Source organism: Oryx dammah, unplaced genomic scaffold (assembly GCF_014754425.2).
Source record: "Oryx dammah isolate SB20612 unplaced genomic scaffold, SCBI_Odam_1.1 HiC_scaffold_2, whole genome shotgun sequence".
In the NCBI taxonomy this organism is placed as follows: domain Eukaryota; kingdom Metazoa; phylum Chordata; class Mammalia; order Artiodactyla; family Bovidae; genus Oryx; species Oryx dammah.
This window is the reverse complement of record NW_024070186.1, coordinates 176,949,441-176,971,376: the sequence shown is the minus strand read 5'-3', so window position 1 is coordinate 176,971,376 and position 21,936 is coordinate 176,949,441. Positions and strand designations below refer to the sequence as shown.

General features: G+C 46.3%; 1 protein-coding gene across 2 annotated transcripts in view; it reads right to left on the bottom strand.

Moving 5' to 3' along the window:
- The window catches only part of EEF2K (eukaryotic elongation factor 2 kinase), a 66,608-nt gene extending 51,344 nt beyond the window's left edge, over window positions 1-15,264 (bottom strand). For both annotated transcript variants that reach the window (XM_040257680.1, XM_040257689.1), the window contains exon 1: window positions 14,941-15,264. The gene's annotated coding sequence lies outside the window, so the exon portion shown is untranslated. The remainder of the gene's footprint in view (window positions 1-14,940) is intronic.
- Between the last annotated feature and the right edge of the window lie 6,672 nt (window positions 15,265-21,936).

The window sequence follows — 21,936 nt, the reverse complement described above, 5'->3', positions numbered from 1 at the left end:
AGTGGAACCCAAATCCCCTAGGTTGTAAGCAGAGTCTTGACAACCAGACCATCAGGGAAGTCCCAAGAATAATCTTTTCAACAAATGGCAACAGACCAAGTGAATAGACACATGCGAAAGGATGAAGCTGGACTCCTTCCTTACATTATACAGATTAACTCAAAATGGATCAAAGGCTTAAATACAAGAGCCAAAACTCTGGAGAAAATCTTTGCAAAGCTGAGTTAGGCAAAGCCTTAGGATACTAAAATTACAAGCAACAGAAGAATAGATACATTGGACATCATCAAAATTAAAAACGTTTGTGCTTCAAAGGACAGCACCAAGAAAGCGGAGGGACAACTCACATATTGGAAAAAAAATTTTTGGAAATCGTATGTCTGATATGGGACTGTGACTCATACTATTGTTGTTGAGTTGCTAAGTCCTGTCCAACTCCTTTGCAACAGCACAGACTGTAGCCTGCCAGGCTCCTCTGCCCATGGAATTTTCCAGACAAGAATACTGGTGAAGGTTGCCACTTCCTTCTCTAGGGGATCTTCCCGACTCAGGTATCAAACCCATGTCTCCTGCAAGGCAGACGGATTCTTTACCACTGAGCCACCTGGGAAGCACCAGGACTTATACTACTTAACAATAAAAAGAAAAATAACCCAAATAAAAATGGGCAAAAGATCTGAATGCACATTTCTCTAAAGAAAATACACATGGCTAATAAACACATGAAAAGATGCTCAACATCATTAGCCATTAGGGAAACACAAATAAAAGTCACACGCAGTAGGACAGTCCAGTGGTTAGGCCTCCACACTTACACTGGAGGGGGCAAGCATTCAATTGTTGGTCAAGGAACTGAGATCTCACAAACTGTAGGGTGCGGTCAAAAAAAAAAAATTTTTTTTTAATGGAAAGTGACAAGTTTTGGTGAGGATGTAGAGAAACTGGAAACCCTCATACACTGTTAATGGGAATGTAAAATGTTGCAGTCACTTTAGAAAACAGTCTGGCAATTTCTCAAAAAGTTAAAACACAGAATTACCACTTGTTCCAGCAACTATGTCTGTGTGCTAAGTTGTTCATGCTCCTGTACGACTCTTTGCAACCTTATGGATCACAGCTGGCCAGGCTCCTCTGTCCATGGGGTTTTCCAGGCAGGAATACTGGAGTGGGTTGCCATCCCCTGCTCCAGGGGATCTTCCTGACCCAGGGATCAAACTCAGGTCTCCTGCATCGGCAGGAAGGTTCTTTACCACTAGCACCACCCGGGAAGCCCTCCAGCAACTATACTCCAAGGTATAATATACATAAGAGAAATGAAAACAGGTCCACAACAAAAACTTGTGACATGTGTTTTACAGCAGTATTATACAAAATAGCCAAAAGGGAAAACACCCATTAACTGATGAACAGATAAATAAAATGTGGTCTAGCTATACAACAGAACCCTATTCAGCCAGGAAAAGGAATGAAGCACTGATGATACTAAGTGAAAGAAGACCGTTCAAAAAAAGACGATAAACTGAATGATTCCATTTACAGAAACATTCCAGAAAAGGCAAATCTATAAGAAAGTATATGAGTGGTTGCCCAAGGATAGGAGAGAGGAGAGTTGGGAGGAAATGAGGAACAATCTCAAAAGGGTTTCTTTTGAATTGATGGAAATGTTCTAAAATCGATTGTGTTGGTTGCATCACTCTAAATAGATTTAAAACCCCTGAACTGTACACTGTAAATAGGTGGGCTGGAAGGTTTGTGAATTATATTTCAATAAAACTAAAAGTTAAAAAAAGGAAAAAAAATAAGATAGACAAGAAAAACCATTAAATTTAAAAAGCAAGTTGCAGAAGAGCAGTTACATTATGGTGACCCTATCTGTGCTAAAAGAAAAGGTACACTTGTAGCTCTGATAAAACTTCCCTGAAGGGCCCGTAAGAGCATTACCAGCACTGGGATGGCCAGTGGGACTGGGAGCTGGGGGTGGAGGAAAGTTTGGAACATTTTGTACACCTCTATACTGTTTTAACTTTTTATAAAGCTGGGTTGCTGTCAATATAAAACAATAAATAAGTGAAAGACAAAAAAATTTTTTTAGATCAAGTCAGTAATTCCAGTTCTTAACAGCTCTTTTCCATTAGCAGGCAGGCTTACTGACCTGAGGCTTCAGCACTTTTTCTTTTTTTAGAAAAAAAAAAAAGAGGCTTACTTAAATATACTTTTATTCATTTATTTTTTAGCTCCACTGCACTGCACCCTGTGATCTCAGTTCCCTGAGGAGGGATCAGACCTGTGCCCCCTGCCATGGAAGCACAGATTTTTAACTACTGGATCACCAGGGAAGTTCCCTTCCTCACTGTCTTGACAGTCATCAAGAAAGAAATATATTTATATTCTAACCCAGTGCATACCTACAAAATGTAAGTTAAAATGTCAGGAAACTGTACTTAGCTTTACTCTGTACAATGCACTCTGCTATTTTCTATTCTTCTTGTTTTGCTTTTTTCTTTCTTTTTTACTCTTTATCCTTAACGCACCACCCACACTGATTTCTCAACTCGGTTTGAAAATCGCTGCTCTGGGTGTCAACGGCCGAGTTTGTCTCTGACCCTCTGGGCAAGACAGTCACCGCCTGGATCCGATGCCAGAGCCACCTGATCCTGCTTGTTACCAAAATCGTCCCCAGGCCCTGTGCCCGCTTCTCTCTACCCTCGGCCACTCCCAGTCCCAAGGCCTACCCTGCCCTGGTCAGCCCTTGGCCACGGTCCCTGCTGACCAAGACAGATGGTTGCCTGGGGCTGTACCCAGGCAGGGCACTGGCCTCTAGGGCCGCACCCGCGCCAGGGGAGGGGCCGAAACCACAGCTTCAGCTTCAGACCGCCAGGCAGTGTAGCCCAGCAGTTAAGAGCCCGGGCTCAGAAGCCAGGCTGCCAAGGGTGCAAATTCCAGCTGTGCTGCTGGCGACCCGAAGTATGTTAGGTCATCTCACTAACTCCCCCATCCGTGAGGGCAGCTGAGTGGGAAAACGGCCAGACTGAGGTTCCACGGTGGTTCACAGGGGAATTCGGACCAGCACCCCAGCCCTCGGCCACGTCCCACCGCCGATCTGACCTTTTCCTGGGAAACAAAATGAGCTGCAGACAAGCAGCTGTGACCCTGGCTGGCACAGTGCCTTGTACTCGGCAGGCACTTGATAATGGATTCCAGAACTGAGTGAGGGGACCTGCTTTAAAAGGCTGTTCGGTGATCATAAATTTGCTCTTAAGGCAGCTGTGGCAACGCCTGCTAACTGCCCCCTAACAGCTCTTCTCTCCTTCTTAATAACAGAACCATGGCTTTTCAGCCAAGCAAGTGGCCACTCAAAGCAAAGTCTACATTTACCAGATTCCTTTGCAATTAGGGGTGACCATGTCACCAAGTTCTGGCCAAGGGGGTATAAGCAGAAGGGCGGTATGCAACTTTAGGGAAGGGTTTTTAAATTTTATTTTATTCAAGTACAGTTGATTTACAATGTTGTGTTAATTTCTGCTGTACAGCAAAGTGATTCAGTTATATATACAAATTCTTTTTCATATTCTTGTCACAGGGTATTGAATATAGTTCCCTGTGCTACACAGTAAGACTTGCCTGGTGGTCAGGGGGGTTAAGACTCTGCATTCCCAATGCAGAGGGCCTAGATCAGGGAACCAGATCACATATGCCACAACTAAGACCCAGCACAGCCAGATAAATAAATAAATATTTTTTAAAAAAATTAAGAGAAACTATCACAACACTGTTAATTGGCTATACCCCAACACAAAATAAAAAGTTAAAAATAAATAAACAAATAAAAAATTTAAGAGAGGAAGTATACCTTTCTGCTCTCTCTCCTTCCTGCTGGCTGGAATGCAGGTATGATGGCTGGAGCCCAAGCAACTAAATTTATCCATGAGAAGGAAGCCATGTGCTGAGGATGGCAGAGTCATGAAACAGGGAGAGCCTGGAACAGCATAATCTTACATCATGGGGAGCATAATTATCCTGGACTCACAATCTTCAGAGTTTGCTATCTAAACTTACATAACATATTATAGTTTTCTCTCTTTCCTACAAGTTGCTAATTCTATCTGGTCCAGGAGCCCCTTCTCTTCCCTGTCATAAAAAGTCACATCATATCTTTTATGACAAACTGATGCCTGGGGAGGTCAGCCTGGGAAAACCGTGGTCTCAGTCCAGAGTCCTAACGTGGTAGCTGCTTCCACATCTGCCCATAAAGACTGAGCCCCTGGAGGATGTTGGATTCCCGTAAACAGGCAAGGAGCCCTCACGGGCCCACAACTTGGCCCCACGATGCCTGTTTCAACACCTACCCTCCTAGGAATCTCCATCAAACCTGGGCTTTGTTTGGCCCACAAAGGGCTTCTGTATGAGCAGAGAGACAGAGACCAGGAGCAGAACCTCGGTTCCCAAGACGTCAGGATTCTCAAGAAGCTCTCCTCTGCCCTCACTCAGACATCCACATCTTTCCTTCCTAGTCCGTGACACATCCTGGGAAAATACTTCTATGGCGAGGCAGCTGAGCAGAGCTCTGAGTCATGCCTGAGTTCAAGTCCCAGCTCTGCCAGTTCCCAGCTGTGTGACCTTACCTCTTAGCCTCAGGTTTCTTACTCTAACCTGGGATGCAGAGCTGCACTCACCCCTCTAACTAGACAGGGCTGGCACAGAGCAAGCATTAAGACTATAATTACCATCATCATTTTTATTACCATCACTAATCAGGGCCGAGTCCTGGGTCCCAGCCGGACTGGTGACCTGGATGCCTGGTTAGCAGCCAAGCCAAGCTTCTTCAGGGGTCCTCAGGGAGCAGGCTATCTTAGGCTCTGACCGCCGAACCACTGCTCACTGTGTCCTGCCATAAAGGGCTTCTCTGGCAGCCACAGGGGAGGAAATGATGACTGCAATGCCTAGGTCAAGTCCTGTGGGCCAGGCCACAGTGACACCGCCCCGCCCTGGGGCTCCCCTCACCCCCTGGAGCTGACTTCCTGCCATAGAAATGAGCTGGAATCTTCCACCTACCACTCCTGGGAGCCAGCACCCCAGAGCCAACATGGGCCATGCTGAGCTGCCAGGATACCCACTAGTATGTGCCCAACACAGCAGAACTCACCAGTCCTTAACTGAACCACAGTGGGCCCGGTGACCTGTGGGTCACCTCATGTCATACAACTGTTTCTGTTTGGGGATCTCCTTGTCCCCAGCTCTCAGGTCATGTGGTTGGGGCTGGGGATTCAGGCCCAGGTAACGGAGTATGTCACATGACCCTGCTAAGCCCGTCACAGCATGCATGTACTATTCAAAGTGACTGACTCAGGGACAGGCATGTGGCTCAAGCCAAACCACTATGGCTCAATCCCAGGGAAGCCTGGGGCTTTCGCTCGAGCAACTAGAAGAGAGGATCACTCGTTTCCTGCAGCATGTTAATCTGAGACAAGGGCTGAGGTCCTCAGAGAACACCTGGTTGACATTTGGTGAAGAGCAGAACAAGACATGCAGAGAAAAATGAATAGTGATGATACCATTTGAGATCCTGAATCCAAACATGCTTGAAGCCAAACTGCCTGCCTGGACTTCTGAATTATATGACACAATAAACCCTTGCTCTTTGGGGCACGTGGGGGCCAATCTGGCTGAGTACACATAGATTTTGTGTCATCTGCAATCAGAAAAGTCCAAAACCCAACCAGGACTTAGGGTCACTGTATGTTATTAACACATAATTTTAAAAAATCTTTCATTAAAACACTGGAGAAGGAAATGGCAACCCAATCCAGTATTCTTGCCTGGAAAATTTCATGGAAAGAGGAACCTGAAAGGCTACCGTCCACGGAGTTGAAAAGAATCGGACATAACCGAGCACACACACGCACCTTAAAGCACAGGGTTAAAAACAACACCCCTTTCCTATGAGGGCCACCGTGTGTGAGCACACAGGTTAGGTATGCTCAACTCAAGTGAACAACCTGTGCAGCAGTACATGGGCAGCTCTGCTTTCCACCTCCAGGGGCAGCCGCTTCCAATTTTCTAGACGTGACTCTTGGTAGATAACGCCATATCTCTAAGTAACATGCTTTGTCTGTTATTTCTTTTCTTAATTTTAATTACTTATTTTTGGCTTCACTGGGTCTTCATTGCTGTGCACGGGCTTTCTCCAGTTGCAGCATGTGGCTTTCTCATTGCGGTGGCTTCCCTGGGAGCAGAGCACAGGTTCTACGGCACATGGACTTCAGTGGTTGCGGTGCACAGGATTAGTCACCCTGTGGCATGTGGGATCTTCCCCGACCAGGGATCAAACCCGTGTGCCCTGCCTGAGCAGGCAGATTCTTGACCACTGGATCACTAGGGAAGTCCTCTCTGTTATTTGTTATCTATCGATTTTCTGATATGATAAATGAAACCGTAGTTCCACTTCCCCTCATTACTGCCCCCCACCACTCCACCACTCCCAGACTGGCAGATCTTCTGCTGCTTCCTTTAGAGACCATGCCAAGAACTCTCTCTTTTAAAATTATTATGAGTATAGTTGATTTACAATATCGTGTTAGTTTCAGGTACATAGCAAAGTGATTCAGTTGTACCTATATATTCTTTTTCAGATTCCTTTCCATTATAGGTTATCACAAGAAACTGAATGTGGTTTCCTGTGCTACACACTAAATCCCTGTTGTTTAGCTAGTTTATATACAGTAGTGTGTATCTGTTAATCCTAAATCCCTAATTTATCCCTTCCTTCCCTTTCCTCTTTGGTAAGTGTGTTTTCTATGTGAGCTTATTTCTGTTTGGTAAACAAGTTCATTTGTATCTATATTTTAGATTCTACCTATAAGTGATTTCATATCATATTTGTCTTGCTCTCTCTGACTTACTTCACTTAGTATGATGACCTCTAGTTCTATCCAGGAACTCTCTGTCTTATCCTACCAACCAGAAGGAGCGATGGGTTTCTCATGAGTTCATCTTACCCGAGACAGATTTGGTTTTTATGCTGCAAATGAGTGATAAGAAAGCAGAAGAGGCCTTTGCTCCCACTGGCCACAAAAATGCACAATGTTTACTGAACTAAGACAAGTAACACATGTGGACAGCTTACAGTGTCCAAGGCACCAGGCTATGCTCGCAATGTGGACTCTCCCTTCTGGCAATGACAGGTGACACTGGGCAGAGAAATGACTGCCCATCTCCGACAGGGCCACTCCAGGGAAGGAAACTGAGCAGACCCAGGCTGCCCTGGACTGCTCCTGGCTTGCTCCAAGGATGTCCTGGGCTCTAGCTTGAGTTCTCAGTTCCCTTCAAACAAGAAACACAAACTTACCTTGGTGCATTCCCGGGTTCACTCCAGCATTACTCACAATAACCCAGATATGGAAACAACCTCAGTGTCTGACACATGAATGGATAAAGAAAATGTGGTATATCTATTTGTTGTTGTTGTTTAGTCACTAAGTCGTATCTGGCTCTTTGCAACCCCACGGACTGCAGCATGTCAGGCCTCCCTGTCCCTCACTAGCTCCTGGAGTTTGCCTAAGTTCATATATTATGTACACAATGGGATATTATTCAGTCTTAAAAAAGAAGGAAATCCTGTCATTTGCAATAACATGGATAACCAGGAGGACATTATGTTAAGTGAAACAAGCCAGTCACACAAAAATATTATATGATCTCACTTACACGTGGAGTCTGTAAAAGCCGAACTCAGAGAAACAGAGAGTAGAATGGTGGTTGCCAGGGGCTAGGGGTGGGGAGGGGGAGATGGAGAGAGAATGTCAGAGTGTACAAAGTTTCAGTTATAAGACGAATTAAGGCCTGGAGATCTAGGGTACAGCCTGGTGACTATAGTTAATAATACTGAATTGTGTACTTGAAATTTGCTTAAGAGAGTAAATCTTAACTGTTCTCACACACACACACACACACACAATCAAAATAAAACAAATGCTAACCATATGAGATTATGGATGCATTAATTAGGTTGATTGTGGTAACCATTTCACAAATATATGTATATCAATTCATCACATTTTATACCCTATGTATAATTGTTATTTGTTAATTATACCTCATAAAGCTGGTGAAAAGACACACAGGATGCTCAACATCACTAATTGTTGGCGTGTGTGTTCTTAGTCACTCAGTCGTGTCCAACCCTTTGCAACCCACTGGACTGTAGCCCACCAGGCTCCTCTGTCCATGGGATTCTCCAGGCAAGAATACTGGAGTGCGTTGCTATACCCTCCTCCAAGGGATGTTCTCAACCCAGGGATCGATCTCGCGTCTGCCAGGTCTCCTGCACTGCAGGTGGATTCTTTACCCACTGAGCTACCTGAGAAGCCCAATCATTGGAGAAACGCAAATAAAAACAACAATGAAGGACTCTTCCAGTGGTCCAGTGGATAAGAATCCACCTCCAATGCAGCGAACGTGGGTTTGATCCCTGGTCAGAGAACTAAGATCCCACATCCCACTGGGCAACACAGCTCACCAGCCACAACTAAGACCCAACACAGAAAAATAAATAAATAAATATTTTTTTAAAAACCCACAATGAGATACCACCTCACACCTGTCAGGATGGCTATCATCAAGAAGCCTACAAATAAAAATGTTGGCAAGGATGTGGAGAAAAGGTACACTTTTGTGTGGGAATGTAAAATTAGCAATTTGTAAATATGTAATACAGTATAGACTATAAATATGGAATACAGTATAGACTTCCTCAAAAAGCTTAAAAGGGATCTAGCAATTCCACTCCTGGGTATATATCCAAAAAAAAGAAAACAATTCAAAAAGATACAAGGACCCAATGTTCAACATTCATAGTAACAATGTTTACAACATTTACAACAGTCAAGATATGGAAGCAACCTGTGTCCATCAACAGGTGAACTGATAAATAAGATGTAGTGTGTATGTGTGTGTGTGTGTGTGTGTGTGTGTGTGTAGTGGTGCTGGTTTAGTTTCTAAGTCAAGTCCAGTTCTCGTGATCCCATGGACTGTAGCCCACCAGGCTCCTCTGTGGAGAGGATTTTCCAGGCAAGCATACCGGAATGGGTTGCCACTTCCTTCTCCGGGGCATCTTTTCCACTCAGAGATCAAACCCAGGTCTCCTGCATTGCAGGTGGATTCTTTACTACTGAGCTATCAAGGAAGCCTATATAAATATATAGAAACATACACATGTATACATACATATTACACAATGGAATATTACCCAGCCACAAAAAAAGTGACGAAATTCTGCCATTTGCAGTAATCTGGATGGACCTAGATATTATTATGCTTAGTGAACAAGTCAGAGAATACTGTATGTTAGCACTTATTTGTGGAATCTAAATATAACAAATGAATGCTTATAGCAAAACAGAAACAGACTCACAGACACAGAAAACATAGTGGGGACAGGGAAAAACGGAGAGGCACGTTAAAAGATCCAGACTGCTATGTATAAACTAGACAAACAACAAGGAAACATTTACAGCACAGGGAATTATAGCCATTGTCTTGTAACAACTTTCAATAGAGTATAATCTATAAAAGAAACATTCAATTACTACGCTGTTCACTTGAAACTAATATAATACTGTAAATCAACTATACTTCAATTTTAAAATAGTTGGAAAAAAACCAAAACTCAGTGTTGTACCCAAGACCCTGCATTCTGCGGTCACAGGACCCAGCTTGAATCCTGGCTCCCCAGCTAGGAGCCTGAAGTGCTCATCAAATGCCTTTCCAGGCTGCGTTTCATTTATTTGCTGGGGGAGGGGATGGTAACAAACGTGTCGTATCAGGAGTTACCAAGTCAAGCCTCCAGCTAAAAATTCAGGTCAGTGTCTACCGTATCCCCGGCATACGGTAGGTGTTCATAAATAAACATTTATTAAAGCTATCTCAAGAAATAATACAATTCATGTCAAAATGTCAGAGTAAAAGGATTTACAGATGTCCCCACCCAAGAACCACTCACTATTCACGACCAAGTCCTCATGTCTCTGTCCCTGCACCTGAAGGACCCTCTTTCCGGCATGCCTCTCCCAACTGCTGCCAAATCCTTTTGTTCCCTTCAAAATCCAGCTCAAATTTTTATCCCCTCCAGAAAGACTTCTCTGGGTTTCCATTATAGCCAGAAACCCAAAAGTCTATGTTGTGGGCAGACTAATGCCCCCCTCAACAAAGATGTCCACACCCTAATTTCCAAAGCCTGCAAATATACTCCCTTATGTGGCAAAATCAACTGGGGAGGTATGACTAAATGAAGGGTCTTGAGATGAAGGATTATGCAGGATTATCCAGTGAGTCTTTATAAAAAGGAGGCAGGAGTCAGAGCAAGAGACGTGACAATGAAACAGGAGTCATAGAGAAAGATTTGAAGATGCTATGCAGCTGGCCTGGAAGACAGGGGAAGTTATGCTGGAGGCCTGTAGAAGCTGGAAAAGGCAGAGCAACAGATTTTCCCTGCAGCCTCCAGACAGAACATAGCCCTGCTTTTGAACTTGGCTACCTTGGCTTTTGAATTTCTCACCTCCAGAACCATAAGGAAAGAAATCTGTTGTTTTAAGCCACTAAATCTGTGGCAATTTGTTACAGTAGCAACAGGAAACAAATACAGTCTAGACAGTAGGGCAGGGGACACTTGGCAATGATTGGGGACACCTCTGGCTGTCACAAGATAGCTCCCACAACAAAGAACTGTCCTGCCAAGCTGTCAATTGTCCTGAGGCTGAGAAACTGTGCTTTAGAATGACTCTGGTGGTATTCCAAGGAGATCGTCCCCATCCTCCTTCCCTCCTCTTCTCTTTTAAAAACACGTTTCCACGCATACCAGAAAGAGACAGAGAAATCAGCTTACTCACTGATGAGAGCAGCAACCCACAGCTGAACCCAGGAAGACAAGTCAACATTCACTCTGCTAAGGCTCATAAAAACACCATTGCAGTTCACTGTGCTTCGTTCATATGAAGCCATTATGATTCAAAGGTGATTGTTTTAAAAACCAAAAATATACCTTTTAGAATACAAAGCACAATATTGTAGGTATAGCTTCAATGAACAAAATGCACAAGAGGGCCTGAATTTTCATTTTTAATTATTTGCACCCTTCTCATGTTCCCAGGACACTCTGTACTCTTGGTGGGTCAGACCAGAGAGACAGCGTGTCTCACTTCTCAGGGCAACTCTGTGTTTACACAGCCTCTCAGTGCCCAGACCATGTGAGTGTCTGGAACAAAAGGGGCCGTGTCTTAGTCCTTCTAGCTCCTAGCCCGGAGTACAATGTCTGGCACACACAAGGTTCCCTAGAAATGCAGGGTGTATGAACGAATGATTAACTGGAGAAAAGTGGGCCATTTCTGCAGATACAATGGGCACTGTAGGCATGGAGGAATAGAGGGACTATCAGGTTACAATTACAAGGCATCTAGGGGTTACTTAGCCAGGAGACACAGCTGAGTATGTGGGAAAACCTGAGTGGGAAAGCCTGGATCATGCGGAGGCCCTCAAAAAGCAGCCAAGACCAGGATTGGGCCCAACAAGCTTTGGAGATGAACAGATCTGGGTTCAAGTCCGGGCTCTGCCACTACTAGCTGAGTGCTGTTGGGCAAGTTAGCTAACCTCTCTGAAACTTGGCTTCCTCCTGTGCATAATTCACCCATCTACCAAGTGGAGCAGTGTGAGCAAGGTGGAGAAGAGGTGAGAGAGCTGGTCTGTGGCGCAGAAGCCAGCTGTCCACTGTGTTTTGCGTACCCCTGCCCAAATCCTTTTGCATCTAGGTGAGGCCAGGGGGCTACATGCGAGCCAGTGGAATGTGGACAGAAGGAACTTGCGCTGCTATCAGGCCCATCCCAACCCTGAGGCCCGTTTTCGGCACCCTGGTCAGCCTCCCCTGCACTGCAATCCTGTCCTGAGACACGTAGCTCAGAACAGAGTCACAGCTTTCCAGCACCACTCACAAAGCTCCTGCTCAGCCCCCTGGAGAACAAGGGTTCCCCGCTCCCTGGGCTCACCCACACGGTGCCATCTGCTTGGCACACGCCCTAACCTGCTCTCCCTACCCATCCCCTAGCCAGTTCTGCTCATCCCTCAGGTCTCAGGTTAGATAGATGTCACCTCCTCCAGGAAGCCTCGCTGGAGCCCCAGGAGTTCAGCACCATTAGCCTCATCCTACAGATGAGGAAACTGAGGAACAGAGAGGTGAAGTGACTTGCCCCAAATCACGCGGCTAGAAGGCAGGGGAGATGGGTTTGCAGCCAGTGCAGATCCATCCAGGGTTTCGCTCAGCCCTGACTTCCTGAACCACTTTTAAACCGTGATTCCTAGGACCACTAGCAGGTCCCACTTTTACTTGTCACATGTGCAAATTCTGGGGCCCCGTGCCAGTCCTGCTCAAGTAACCTCTGGGGGTGGGCCCGGCAGGCCGTGTTTAAACAATTCCTCCAGGTGGTGTAGATATGCACCGAAATTCAAGAACCACTGGCCCAGAGACATGTTCTCAGTTGAGCCTCCTGCCTTTTGGTCACTCCCTGTGGAATCCTTGCAAGGTCTAGAGAGTGTCCCAGCTGGAGAACTAAACTGTCTGCCCTCTAATTTTCTAGCCATCTGAAATGCTTCTCTGGGTGTTCCACGGCCCTGGGTCTTTGGGGAACAAGACACTGTCTTCTACTTTATCATCAAGCCTGTTAGTGACTCACTTCTTCCTTTGTTTGAAGCCTGCTTCTTGTGCCCATCAGCCTTGGTGGCAGGAGTATAATTCAGCAACACTTGAAGGGCCAAGCCACTTTTATCCTGCGGTGAGCAGTATAGCCACTTTCTTACAGAACATTCTCAGTTCACTGGGGTTACATCTGCAGCTTCTTATTCAGCAGAACAGATCTCCCCAGCACAAAAATGTTTATTTTTAAATCAGTCCAGCAAGCCACTATTACATTGAATGCGGTCCTGGTCATCAACACTTCCTGTATCAGCTTTAAGAATCAGACCAGGAAGAGTAAATCTTAAGAGAATGAGCCTGAAGAAATCCAAGTTTCTGCTGGTGACCCTCAGCTTTCTTCCACACTGCTCTCTGTGTCCTGGCACCTGGATGTCAACCCTGCCAAAGACTGGACCAGACTTCTTTGGGGACTCATCAGTGTGAGAAAAAGGGCCTAAAGACACCCTCCCCTGCGGAACACCAGATCACCCCAAGGGGAAAGCCGCAACCAAGAAGCCCCTCTCATACCCACAGATGTTTCATAGGGCTTCCTGGAGCCCCAGTTTCTTCAGCAGATAGTCACAGACCACCAGAGAGGTGGAAAGGAGAGCTCCCGTCTAGCAGGGGCCCAGCCTCCTTCCAGGGTGTGGCTCTGCCCTCTGCCAGGCCCTCACAGTCCTCTCAACTCTGCTGGCAAATGGGAGAACGGGGGTCGTTTTTAGGGTCCAGCCTTGGGGGAGACACACACTATTTCTGCTCACATTCCAACAAGGCAAAACTTAATCATGTGGCCCAACAAATTATAAGGGAGCCCACGAAACGCAACCAGGATGATATCCCAGGAAGAGGAGGACATGGTGACCAACAGCCATCTCTGCCACATAATACACTAAAAATGTTTAAAGATCATATCAGTGATACATCCTTAGTCAGCCAGAAAGTACTGTCCTGTCACCCAAAGCACGCACACACACACACATGCACACACACACACATGCACACACACACACACCCTGCTGCAAATCACAGAATGTACACAAGTGACCATATGTAAACAGATCATTTCAAGGGATCCTCAGACCCTGACTTCCTCTCTCCCCACCCGCTACAAAAGATAATTTGGGACAGCAGCCCACATCCCTTCTTGAAGAAGAATAGGAGAGGAGGGGGGATGGCAATCCTAACCATCATGTTACACCTGAAATCCCAGCAGCTTTATTGTATTTGTCGAATAAATGCCTGGAGTAAAAAATGAAAGGTGCTGTGGAGGCCAGGGAGAAGGACACCTAGGAAACTCTAAATCCCACTTCCTCCCACAGGCATCCTTTCCATCACCACCTCCAGGGAGCCTTCACCAATGACCCCCCACAAGACCCACCCCCCGCTCGCCAACGCCACACACAGGGCATTATCAACTCCCACCTGCTTGCTCTGTATTCCTTCACTTAGCCCACATTGCTCATTAGTACCTGCTGTTAGATTACTCTGGGCCTCAGTTTCCTTCTCTGTAAAATCAGAGGGGTAGACAATTTCCTGTTTGAGCGGGCCCCCAGGCAGCAGCTTCCAGGGCCGAGGACCCAGAAGTCAGGCTCCCACAGAACTTCCCCTCCTGCAGACTAGCCACCCTCCTCCCAGCAGCCCATGTGTCTCACCGGGGCGCAGCTGGGCGGGTTCCCCGCAACCCCCGAGGCCCGCGCAGCGGATCTAGGCCAGGACTCACCCGGGGAGGCCCCCGCCCCGCCACTCCGCATACTGATGCCCGGCCCATTGGCGCACTTGCCCACGGGGCCTACCAACACCCGAAACTCTCGCAGTCAGTGCAGCAAGGGTGCGTCGACACTGTCCTTGAGGTTCCTGGAACTGGGGCCTCTTGTTCGGGGGCCCAGGTGGGGGATGTGGCTTCGGGCCCCCGCGGGGAAAGGAAGGCAGCCCTCCCCCACCTCTGCGAGCCCCGAGGCGCCCCAGGCGGAGGCCCCAAAGCTGCCTCTCCCACACCATCGAGGGCCAAGTATTTTCCCAATAGGCTCTGCCGTTAATCGGCACGACGCTCCCATTTTACAGAAGCAAACAGTGAAAGCCGAAGAGCTGAACCCTCACATTCTCCTTCCGCCTCGAGCCCCGCTTTAAGCACCGGACCCTGAGCGCTCCGGACGCCGGCAGCACCGGGGCGCGCCGGCTTGCAGCGCCGGATCCCGGCCCCCTTGGCCAACCGCGGCCCCACCTACCTGCCTCGCGCGGCCCGGCGCGGCAGCCGCTGCTCACGGCCGCGAGGATCCAGAGGAGCTGGCAGAGGCTCGTGGCCCGGTGCTCCAGGGTGCAGGGCGGGCGGGCCCCCCGAAAATGCCGGGGAGCGGCGAGCCGGGCGCGCGGGCCGGCGCTCCGGGGAGGCGGCGGCGGCCGCAGGAACGGTCCCGGGGCGCGAGGGGTGCGCGGAGCCGCTGGAATGATCCCGGGGCGCTAGGGGAGCGTTCCGAGGGCGACCGTCAGCGGGGCTGGGGCAGCTGCAGCGGCAGCGCGACTTGCGGGCGGCGGATCCCTACACTGGCAGAGCTGGGGCTGGGGCCGGAGGCGGCGGGCCGGGGCGGGGCCGCGGCGCTCACGTGGCCGCCCCCAGTGGCCGCCCGGGCTCCTTCTGCCGCCGCGTGGACCTCCCGGCGCTGCGTCTGCGGCTCACTAGCCAGCTGAATACAGAGCTTCCGGATCCAATGACTGGGGCGAGCCTGGCCACCTACTGGCAAAGGGGGCGCCCGCCCAGCGGGTAATTTGAGAGGGGACAGCTAACCCCTTGCTCTCGTACCGCACCCTCCCATTCCATCCGCTGCCTGTCTAGTTCCTGTATTCGAATCCTTTCCAAAATCAGTAATGATCCGATCTCATTGTACGTTTCAAATCGCTTTTTTTTCTGATCTCTGCTTTGCAAAAGCTTAGGTATGTATGACTATGGCAATTATTTGTGTAATTATTTGTATAGTACGTTGCTGTAGTCCTCTTAGCGCACGGCTTGGCATCTGCGTGCGTGCTAAGTTGCTTCAGTTGTGTCTGTGACTGTGTGACGCTATGGACTGTAGCCCGCCATGCTCCTCTGTCCATGGGATTCTCCAGGCAAGAATACAGGAGTGGGTTGTCATGCCCTGCACCAGGGGATCCTTCCCGGCCTGGCACCTAGCAAGTGCTGGGAAATGAACGAATAAATATGGAAAAGTATAACGAAGAAAAGGAAATAAAACTAATGATATCCACTGTGAACAAGTTCATATTATATCTTCCTATTTTCCTAGTGAAATTTTAGAATTTCATAACTCTTAAATTTAGAAATAAGACTTCGCTGGTTGTCCAGTGGTTCAGTCTCTGGGCTTCCACTGCACGGGGCACAGAAAAAAAGAAATAACAGTGATATGTATCCAGCGTTTTTTCTCATACTATCTTCATGTCAACCTTTGTAGCTGTACTATACAGATCATAAAACTGAGGCTTATAGAGATACACTTGCCCAGAAGATTTCCAAGGTAGGGGCCCCAGGCAAACACAGAGAAACAAGTGCATGCAGGCAGGCCAGAAACAGAGAGACAGGGTTACCTAGGTATGATTGTGGGAGTGTTTACATTTTTCCTAAGAAGAGTGGACTCTTACCTATTTCTCCTATCCACTCAACAGTAGGTTGTAAACATGTTTCTGTGGTCAAGGGCTACCTGTCATTTGCAATGCCTTCTTTGATGAGCCTTTTTGGAGTTGTGATAAGAACTGATATTTACAGGACATTCACTTTGTATCAGGCACTTCGGTAACTGCTTTATAGACATTATCTTTTTTAATTCTGGTCATAATCCTCTTATTGTCCCCACTTCATACACAGGGAGACTAAGGCAGGTTAAGTGACTCTCCCAAGTTTACATAGGAAGTTGCAGATTTTGACCCAGGTCTCAGTATATATTGACCAACCCCTAAAGTGTCCTGTCCATTAGTCTTGACTCTTCAGTTTTGTGTGCTTGTGCTCAGTTGCTTGACGTGTCCAACTCTTTGCAACCCTATGGACAGTAGCCCACCAGGCTCCTCCTTCCATGGGATTTCCCAGGCAAGAATACTGGAGTTGGTTGCCATTTCCTATTTTGGGGCATATTCCCAACCCAGGGATCAAACCCGTGTCTCTTGTGTCTCCTGCACTGGCATGAGGATTCGTTATCATTGCACCACCTGGGAGGGCCACTTCAGGTTTTGTGGCCCCTGAAAATTCAGATTCTGTTGGGAGAGTGAAGTGCTTCAGTTTACCAGCTGCAGTGGTCTCTGTAGGGAGTAGGTATAAGTTTATGAGGCTTGGGGAGAGGGTGACATTCAGGCAGCACCTCATAAGGTGGTGAAGGGAATGAAAAGAAAAAGAAATGGTCCTGAAACCATCGGTCTTCGAGTGTTTTACCCTTTGGCCTAAATACTACAAGTTTCAGAAAATGCAAGATCTAGAAGATATATATCATTTTTGTTTAAAATATTGGTTCCATTCAGTTCAATTCAGTTCAGTTCAGTCACTCAGTCATGTCCGACTCTTTGCGACCCCATGAATCGCAGCACGCCAGGCCTCCCTGTCCATCACCAACTCCCGGAGTTCACTCAGACTCACGTCCATCGAGTCAGTGATGCCATCCAGCCATCTCATCCTCGGTCGTCCCCTTCTCCTCCTGCCCCCAATCCCTCCCAGCATCAGAGTCTTTTCCAATGAGTCAACTCTTTGCATGAGGTGGCCAAAGTACTGGAGTTTCAGCTTTAGCATCATTCCTTCCAAAGAAATCCCAGGGCTGATCTCCTTCAGAATGGACTAGTTGGATCTCCTTGCAGTCCAAGGGACTCTCAAGAGTCTTCTCCAACACCACAGTTCAAAAGCATCAATTCTTCGGCGCTCAGCTTTCTTCACAGTCCAACTCTCACATCCATACATGACCACTGGGAAAATCATAGCCTTGACTAGACAGACCTTAGTCGGCAAAGTAATGTCTCTGCTTTTGAATATACTGTCTAGGTTGGTCATAACTTTCCTTCCAAGGAGTAAGCGTCTTTTAATTTCATGGCTGCAGTCACCATCTGCAGTGATTTGGGAGCCCCAAAAAATAAAGTCTGACACTGTTTCCACTGTTTCCCCATCTATTTCCCATGAAGTGATGGGACCAGATGCCATGATCTTCATTTTCTGAATGTTGAGCTTTAAGCCAAATTTTTCACTCTCCTCTTTCACTTTCATCAAGAGGCTTTTTAGCTCCTCTTCACTTTCTGCCATAAGGGTGATGTCATCTGCATATCTGAGGTTATTGATATTTCTCCCAGCAATCTTGATTCCAGCTTGTGTTTCTTCCAGTCCAGTGTTTCTCATGATGTACTCTGCACAGAAGTTAAATAAGCAGGGTGACAATATATAGCCTTGACGTACTCCTTTTCCTATTTGGAACCAGTCTGTTGTTCCATGTCCAATTCTAACTGTTGCTTCCTGACCTGCATACAGATTTCTCAAAAGGCAGGTCAGGTGGTCTGGTAGTCCCATCTCTTTCAGAATTTTCCACAGCTTATTGTGATCCACACAGTCGAAGGCTTTGACATAGTCAATAAAGCAGAAGTCACCTTCAAAAAACTTTGGCTTTCAGCATAAAACAAAATTATACCTGGAAATTTTAACCATGGCAAGCTGGACAAGAACAGAGTCTGAGCTAGTCTGTTCAAGCCCAAAGAAAGGCCAAAAAAAAGAAAAAAAAGACTGCTCTACTTATAGCTCTGTGGCTCTAGACAAGTTATTTGGTTTCTTTTTTCCTCTTTTTGGTTTATGAGCATCTTTTGTCTTTAAGGAACCAGTACAGCCTATTCTCAATTCATGAGAACAGCCCTCTCCACTCTCCTGGCTCTAAGACTGGACACAGGACTAGACCTGGTCAGTCAGTATATTCCAACCCTTCTGCCCCATTCACTGGTTCTGGGAAGAGCATGTGACCCAAGTCAAGCCAATGAGATACTAATTTGGGTCTTTTATAGCAGCCATTTTAAAAGAGAATCTCTTTGAAGTGATCTAAATGTCCATCAGCAGATGAATGGATAAAGAAGACGTGGTGTGTGTACACACACACATATGGGCTTTCCTGGTGGTGCAGATGGTAAAGAATCTGCCTGCAATGCCAGAGACCTGGGTTCGATCCGCAGGTCTTGCCAGGGATACCCTCTGAAGAAGGGAATGGCTACCTACTCCAGTGTACTTGTCTGGAGAATTCCATGGACGAAGGAGCCTGGTGGGCTACAGTCCATGGGGTCACAAAGAGTTGAACAAGACTGAGTAACAATTTCACTTTTCATATATGTATATACGTAATGGATTATTACTCAGCCATAATAAAGAATGAAATAATGCCATTTGAAACAACATGGACGGATCTGGAGATTATCATACTAAGTAAGTCAGAGAAAGACAAACATGATATCATCACTTATATGTGGAATCTAAAAAAAAAAAATTGTAGAAACGAACTTATTTACAAAACAGAAATAGACACACAAACATAGAAAACATACCTAAGGTTCAGTTCAGTTCAGTCACTCAGTCGTGTCCGACTCTTTGCAACCCCCCGAATCACAGCACACCAGGCCTCCCTGTCCATCACCAACTCCCGGAGTTTACCCAAATTCATGTCCATCGAGTCAGTGATGCCATCCAGCGATCTCATCCTCTGTCATCCCCTTCTCCTCCTGCCCCCAATCTCTCCCAGCATCAGGCTATTTTCCAATGAGTCAGCTCTTCACATCAGGTGGCCAAAGTATTGCAGTTTCAGCCTTAGCATCAGTCCTCCAATGAACACCCTGGACTGATCTCCTTTAGGATGGACTGGTTGGATCTCCTTGCAGTCCAAGGGACTCTCAAGAGTCTTTTGAACACCACAGTTCAAAAGCATCAATTCTTTGGCACTCAGCTTTCCTCACAGTCCAACTCTCACATCCATACATGACCACCGGGAAAACCATAGCCTTGACTAGATGGACCTTAGTCGGCAAAGTAATGCCTCTGCTTTTGAATATGCTATCTAGGTTGGTCATAACTTTTTTTCCAAGGAGTAAGTGTCTTTTAATTTCATGGCTGCAGTCACCATCTGCAGTGATTTGGGAGCCCCCCAAAATAAAGTCTGACACTGTTTCCACTGTTTCCCCATCTATTTCCCATGAAGTGATGGGACCAGATGCCATGATCTTCGTTTTCTGAAAGTTGAGCTTGAAGCCAACTTTTTCACTCTCCTCTTTCACTTTCATCAAGAGGCTTTTGAGTTCCTCTTCACTTTCTGCCATAAGAATGGTGTCATCTGCATATCTGAGGTTATTGATATTTCTCCCAGCAATCTTGATTCCAGCTTGTGTTTCTTCCAGCCCAGCGTTTCTCATGATGTACTCTGCATAGAAGTTAAATAAGCAGGGTGACAATATATAGCCTTGACGTACTCCTTTTCCTATTTGGAACCAGTCTGTTGTTCCATGTCCAGTTCTAACTGTTGCTTCCTGACCTACATACAGATTTCTCAAGAGGCAGGTTAGGTGGTCTGGTAGTCCCATCTCTTCCAGAATTTTCCACAGTTTATTGTGATCCACACAGTCAAAGGCTTTGGCGTAGTCAATAAAGCAGAAATAGATGTTTTTCTGGAACTCTCTTGCTTTTTCCATGATCCAGCGGATGTTGGCCATTTGATCTCTGGTTCCTCTGCCCTTTCTAAAACCAGCTTGAACATCAGGAATTTCATGGTTCACGTATTGCTGAAGCCTGGCTTGGAGAATTTTAAGCGTTACTTTACTAGCGTGTGAGATGAGTGCAATTGTGTGGTAGTTTGAGCATTCTTTGGCATTGCCTTTCTTTGAAATTGGAATGAAAACTGACCTTTTCCAGTCCTTGGCCACTGCTGAGTTTTCCAAATTTGCTGGCATATTGAGTGCAGCACTTGAACAGCATCATCTTTCAGGATTTGAAATAGCTCCACTGGAATTCCATCACCTCCACTAGCTTTGTTCGTAGTGATGCTTTCTAAGGCCCACTTGACTTCACATTCCAGGATGTCTAGCTCTAGGTGAGTGATCACACCATCGTGATTATCTGGGTCATGAAGCTCTTTTTTGTGCAGTTCTTCTGTGTATTCTTGCCACCTCTTCTTAATATCTTCTGCTTCTGTTAGGTCCATATTATTTCTGTCCTTTATCGAGCCTATCTTTGCATGAAATGTTCCCTTGGTATCTCTAATTTTCTTGAAGAGATCTCTAGTCTTTCCATTCTGTTGTTTTCCTCTATTTCTTTGCATTGATCGCTGAGGAAGACTTTTTTATCGCTCCTTGCTATTCTTTGCAACTCTGCATTCAGATGCTTATATCTTTCCTTTTCTCCTCTGCTTTTTGCTTCTCTTCATTTGTAAGGCCTCCCCAGACAGCCATTTTGCTTTTTTGCATTTCTTTTCTATGGGGATGGTCTTGATCCCTGTCTCCTGTACAATGTCACGAACCTCATTCCATAGTTCATCAGGCACTCTGTCTATCAGATCTAGTCTCTTAAATCTATTTCTCACTTCCACTGTATAATCATAAGGGATTAGAGTTAGGTCATACCTGAATCCTGAATGGTCTAGCGGTTTTCCCTACTTTCTTCAATTTAAGTCTGAATTTGGCAATAAGGAGTTCATGATCTGAGCCACAGTCACCTCCAGTCTTGTTTTTGCTGACTGTATAGAGCTTCTCCATCTTTGGCTGCAAAGAATATAATCAATCTGATTTCAGTGTTGACCATCTGGTGATGTCCATGTGTAGAGTCTTCTCTTGTGTTGTTGGAAGAGGGTGTTTTCTATGACCAGTGCGTTCATTTGGCAAAACTCTATTTGCCTTTGCCCTTCTTCATTCCGTACTCCAAGGCCAAATTTGCCTGTTACTCCAGGTGTTTCTTGACTTCCTACTTTTGCATTCCAGTCCCCTATAATGAGAAGGACATCTTTTTTGGGTGTTAGTTCTAAAAGGTCTTGTAGGTCTTCATAGAACCGTTCAACTTCAGCTTCTTCAGTGTTACTGGTTGGGGCATAGACTTGGATTACCATGATATTGAATGGTTTGCCTTGGAAATGAACAGAGATCATTCTGTCGTTTTTGAGATTGTATCCAACTACTGCATTTCAGACTCTTTTGTTGACCATGATGGCTACTCCATTTCTTCTGAGGGATTCCTGCCCGCAGTAGTAGAT